General features: G+C 42.1%; 1 pseudogene; it reads right to left on the bottom strand.

Moving 5' to 3' along the window:
• Positions 1–2,368: 2,368 nt before the first annotated feature.
• Positions 2,369–4,558, bottom strand: LOC100837166 (annotated as a pseudogene).
• Positions 4,559–6,028: the final 1,470 nt, after the last annotated feature.

The raw sequence follows: 6,028 nt of genomic DNA, 5'->3' as shown, positions 1-6,028 counted from the left end.
GCGTGTTGCAATTTCCAACTCTTAATTAATGAATCGGTGCTGTCATTTTTGTCAAATAAAAATCTTAAGGAGCAAGCTAAAGAATGGTGACCCTGCAACATGCAACGATACCCAGCAAAAAAAAAATCACTCATTGTGCTGAGCCTCTCTGGCTCTCTGCACTTAATCAATAAACTTGTTATTTTGCCAGATTTTATTTCTTGTATACTCTGCACAATACTTATACTAATAAATGGGTACCAGTTGATATAAAGTAATAATATTAAAAACAAATCATCTAACCCCATTGAAAAATTCAATTGGATTTTCAGGGAATTTTGGAATAAGAGAGAAATAAACAATTGAATTTGAAAAAAAAAAGCTTCTTCCTATTTTGGATTATTTCTTTAGGATTTAACCCTCTTTTTTGAGTGAAAGGTGGAATTTCCCCCTATTCTTTCTTATAGCTAAGCTGTACATACTAATAAAAAGGGATTGGCTAGGGCTCAGTCGGCTGAGAAATAGTATTTCTCAGTCGACCGGCCAGCTCTCCACTGCTACATGCATAATGTCCGATCAGTACTTTGCATGTGTGCGTGCTTGTTATGTGTGTGTCGATCAGTACTCTGTGTGTGTGTGGGCGCGTGCGTTGCGTTGCGTGTGTGTGTGCGCGTGTGTCTGTGTGTGTGTGTACGTGTGTGTTTTAAGAAAAGAAAAAAGGCAACAAAAATAATAGCAATTAAATTTTAAAAATTGCAGTTAAAACTTTATGTGCGATTTAAAAATTGCAGGTAAAACTTTATGCGTGATTCTAAAAATTGCAGGCGAAATTTTATGTGCATTCTAAAAATGCAGGTGAAATTTTGTGTGCGATTCTAAAAATTGCAGTTAAAAGTTTATGTGTGATTCTAAAAAATTACATGTGAAAGTTTATGCGCGATTTTAAAAATTACAGGTGAAATTATGCGCGACTCTAAAAATTGCAGGTGAAATGGGAGGGACATTTTAACAAAAAGAAAATGTTTTTTAAATGAATTTTTTTCACATTGTTGACATACGAATTGCAACGTTTAGAATTGCACCTAAAATTTCTCGTGCAATTTAAAATTTCACTCTTATACTGCTATTTTACGTCTGTGCAAATATATAAAATATGTAAAGTTGAAAAAAGTAAGAGAAACAAAAATTACAAACAAAAACGAAACGAGTTATAAATTAGCAAAAAGGAACAAAAAGCAAAAAAGAAAAACAAATGCCAGGTTGAGAATCAAACCTCCGTCCTCTGCAATAGAGGGACCACACACAAACCATAAGACCAACCACCGTGTTGCTGATGTAACTTGGTCGTTCGAGTACTTATCTATGTTTCTTTCGGCCGTCGGTTGAGAAAACAAATTTCTCAGGTGACTGTTCCCTAGCAAATCCGTAATAAAAATGTGATCGGCTGGACAAAATCAAGTGCAAGCTAGATTATATAGGTGGTTACATCAGTAGGAATTTATCAACAACTAAACACGGCGATCTTGCTTTGTCTGCCATGAGAGAAGGGAGACTTGCAAGATGACGCTCCAGGTTTTTCATCATGCATGCTGACATACGGAGCTTGTGCACGCCGCTTGTTTGATGAAATGGAGCTGTGCGGAGTGATCCCAGACCATGGAGCTCCCAATGTGCTCATGGGGACCTATGTGAGACCAAGGGATTTGTAGTCGGGGACGATGGTGATGTTCGAGATGGATCAGAAGGGAATTGGTCTGGTTGATGTTAACTACAACACATTGTTGTGTGGGTTTCGTGGGGTTGGTGACTTGGAGGGGATCTAGAAGGATATATAGGGAGCAAGATGATTTGCTCAGGGTTCATGCCAAGGGCCAGGACGACAATGTTGCTCATGAAGGTCTTCTGTTTTGCTACAGGTACGTATGAATATTTGATGTTCTAAGTCATACTCCCTCCAATCCATTAAAAGTGTCGCCCATTTGTACTAAGTTAGTACAACTAAATAGGCGACCCTTTTTATGGATCGGAGGGAATAATTCACAAGGGCATATTTGATTATCTTGTTTTACTACTGGTACCTATATATATTAATGTATTTTCTTAATTTAGTTGGCCAGAAAATTTGTTCGGGTGTGCTAGGGTGTATTTGCATCAGTTGATGAGTGTTCTTATTAAGTTGCAGTGCAGGGAAATATCATACAGTTAATGTTTGAAGTACAAATTAGGGTAGATCCAACCTTTAGTTTATTTTTCTGAAGAAAGCCTCTCTGGAGGATAGTAACTTATCCTTTTCTGCCTTATATTGGATTATATTACACTAAACATGCAATTTTTTTAATTTGTTTTGCACCGCAACAAAGGTAATAAGGTATGCACCCCAAAGAAGCCATACCAACAACATCCTTCACTCTCATTAAACCTTTCCAAAACAGAGAATCTCTTGGTTTACTCTCCCCTTGGGACACATACATGTGTACATGTTAGAGCAGAACAATCACCAACACTGCCAATAACATCGTCCTCCAGAGAAATCAGACATTGTGCTGAAGCTTGACATCAGCTGGGGATAAGACGTGACAGATAGGTTGAATCCACTGTCTTGCATCAAGCCTTGTATGTCCGTGCTCAGCTGTGTCGGCCTCAGCTCAGGTAGTGGGATCTCACCGTTGAGGTACTGCATAACTTCTCGCATGCAAGGCCTTGAAGAAGGAAATGGGTGCAAGCATAAAAGTCCTATCTTCAGCACGAGGCATGCTTCACCAATGTTGTAGTCATCATGGAGCCGTGTATCCACTGTTTTGCTAAGCAATTGATTGTTCCAATGTTCTAGGACCCAATCAACCAAGAAAACTTGATTTACCTCTGTATCTTGCTTGATGGTAGGTTTTTGCCCACATGTAACTTCAAGAAGAAACATGCCGAAGGTATACACATCTGTGTAAGGAGATGCCTTGCCTGTGCGTGCTAGCTCAGGGGCAAGGTACCCCATTGTGCCGACCATATGAGTGGTTTGTGGATCAGTACCATGATCATATAATTTTGCAAGGCCAAAGTCACCAAGCCGCCCATTCATTTCATTATCGAGGAGAACATTGCTTGCTTGCCTTGATGTCTCTGTGGGCCACAACTTTCTCCCACTTTTCATGGAGGTAGAGCAAACCAGTAGCAATACCTCTGATGACTTGAAACCTCTGAGCCCAACTTAAGGTGGGCTTGTACTGATCTTCACAGTGTATATATTTGTCAAGGCTACCATTAGACATGTAATCGTACACCAATAGAAGTTCATCTTTTCGCCTGCAATAACCAAGTAGCTGCACTATATTGCGATGTCGCAATCAGCCAATGCTAACGACCTCAGTAATAAACTCCTTCATCCCTTGTCTTGACTCATGAGAGATCATCCTCTTCACGGCAATCTCCTTCTTGGACAGCTGAAGCACCCCTTTATATACCTTCCCGAACCCTCCTTCTCCAACTAGGTTCTTGTTCTTAAACCCTTGTGTAGCATAGAACAAATCCTTGTATGAGAATCAATGTGGACCAAACTCTCTCTCCCAATCCTCGCGCACCTCTCTAAACCTTTGCCATCTTCGCACCATCAGAATGACAAGACTGACGATACAGAGGATCAATGCAGCAGTGGCTATTGGTAGTATGATCACCAAGAGCTTGGACTGGGCCTTTGGTCCAACACGAGGTAGCTTAGGAAGCTTGGAGATGTCGATGGATGGAGCTTGCCTGTTCAAGCCAAAGCTCCATCCAAGAATATAATGGCGAGCGTTCATAAGTTCCGCCGTGGATGAGAAGCCAATATATGCCGTTTCTGTGAGTACTGTTGAGAGGTCGCAGGTTGCAGACAGTAGTGGCTTTAAGGGCTTTGTTGCCACATAAACTGGAGCCAAAGTCACATTTATCCTTGTTTCTTCCTCCTCATAGTCCACCCACAATTGCAATTCCATGCCGCTATTCAGCGTCAAGTTCTTGAAGGCACCACTGGAGTCCTCATAGAAGCCAGCCATGTGAGATTGCAAGGAGAAGGTGCTGTTGATGTCCATGCCAATGTGGTTGTCATTGATGTCTTGCATCTCAGGGTTCTGGAAGGTGTCAAACTCGATCACCAAGAGGTTGTCATTGCTTTTCTGTTTCAGGATCCCAAAGAACTGCATCGGCAGCGCATCTGAGAAATTCTTGCTTGGACCGATGAAGAAGGCCATGCCGTTAGCATTCACGTCGGGATATGTACCGACGATGCTGAAGATTATGGAGACCGAGAAGGATTGCACTTTGCCGCTAGATGAATCACGGAAGTGCAAAGGAGTGGGGTAAATAGCATGCATGACCTTTGACGTTGTTGGTGCCGTCGGACATATCAAGGAGGCTGCCTTGAGTGACCACGGCGCTGCCGTCGAGTGTTAGGCTGGATTGTGTGAAGCCGGAGAAGACGAATTGGTCGTTGCCGGTGGCAATGGTTGCGACAACAACGGTAAGGCCAAACATGGGGAGGAGGAGGGACGGAAGGGACGACGCACGCTTCTTCATATTGGTCGTCGCCGGAAGTTGTTTGCGACTCAGAAGTTGGAGCTACTCAATGAGTATATGCTGGATGAAATGAGGTGTTTCGCTGCCCATATTCAAGTTCGTTTGAGGTTGCACACAGAAGAGTGCTTGATTTTCACACCAAAAAGCTCCCTTCCAAGCCTTGTCATGTTTGTGTTGAAATTTATTATGCCCTGGCCTTACATCAACAGCAGTGGACCGAATCAACTTTTCTAGTCTTCTGTGAAGAAACTTTGCATCGTCCGACTTAAAAGTGAACAGCTACACCTAAAGACCGACTGTTTGACGCAAAGCTTGAATGAGTGTACGGATCTGGACAGCTTGCCCAGAAATTATTGCTCTCCGACCGTGACATGTGGAGAGTGGATACTCAAGAAGTCACTAGGGAATAGGGGTGGATGGAGGAACTTGGCAATTCAGCCATCAGAGTGCCAAGTTTGGGTACAGAAATCCTAATGACATAGCTCAATAGGCTCACATGGGTTTTAGGAGTTCAACATAAAAACAAAAGATCATAATGCCAGGCAACCTCCCGGACAGCAGCAAACTCTTCACTCTCTCCAGATTACAGACCAAGAGCAAGCAAAATAGCAAGCTCAAAGAATACAGAAGTAACCTAGGTGGTTAAGAGTAAATTACAGTGTCGATCCTCAAACTTTTTTGAGGGAAGTTAAACTTGCAATGTTGTTTCATTTAATAAAACTTGCAATTGCAAGACATCATACAAAAACGCACCACTGGACAGGTGACACACACCGGTCGCTCGGATAGGTTTGATATTGACAAGTCAAGTCAAGACCACGGTCCCCTGGCACCCGATCGTGGGCTGTTTGGAATATAAGTGAAACTATTGCGGTGCAAGTTTAAGGTCCTGTTTGTTTGGACTTCTGCTTCAGCTTTTGGTCCTTTTAGCAATCTCAAAAGCAATTCTCCTGTTTACACATGAATTTGAGAAGCATCTCCGGACGTGCTTTTGGTGCTTCTAACTGAGAAGCACCTTTCTCAGCTTCATGTGTAAACGGGAGAAGTGATTTTAAAATTGCTAGAAGCACCAAAAAGTGAAGCAGAAGTCCAAACAAACGAGGCCTAAGGATCATCTTCCTTAGCAGAGCGTTTTTCCCTCCGGACTCCAAAGAACCATGGCTAGTCTTGAGACCAGAAGTAGTAATCCTGTATATAATTTTTCATGGTTAAACTTCCTGTACAACAGAGCTAGCATCCACCCTTGTCCACCAATGCAGTGGCACTTTGCTTTTGCCTTTCGATTATTTGAAATTAAGTTCGCTTTTCATATTAATGTTGCGTCATGGCAGCAATGGCGGGAGCTCCATCAGGGACTTTTGTTAGCGGGCATTTGCCCCTTCTGCCTATTGTCTTATTTAACGAGAGGAGTTGGAGCTCCCCATTATATCGCACGTAAAATTGAAAATTAACAAAGAAGTTATAATTCCTGTTTATATATGTGGTCTATATTTGCAATGTGCTTTTT

This window comes from Brachypodium distachyon, chromosome 2 (genome assembly GCF_000005505.3).
Source record: "Brachypodium distachyon strain Bd21 chromosome 2, Brachypodium_distachyon_v3.0, whole genome shotgun sequence".
Taxonomy (NCBI): Eukaryota; Viridiplantae; Streptophyta; class Magnoliopsida; order Poales; family Poaceae; genus Brachypodium; species Brachypodium distachyon.
This window is presented reverse-complemented; position numbering and strand designations above follow the sequence as displayed.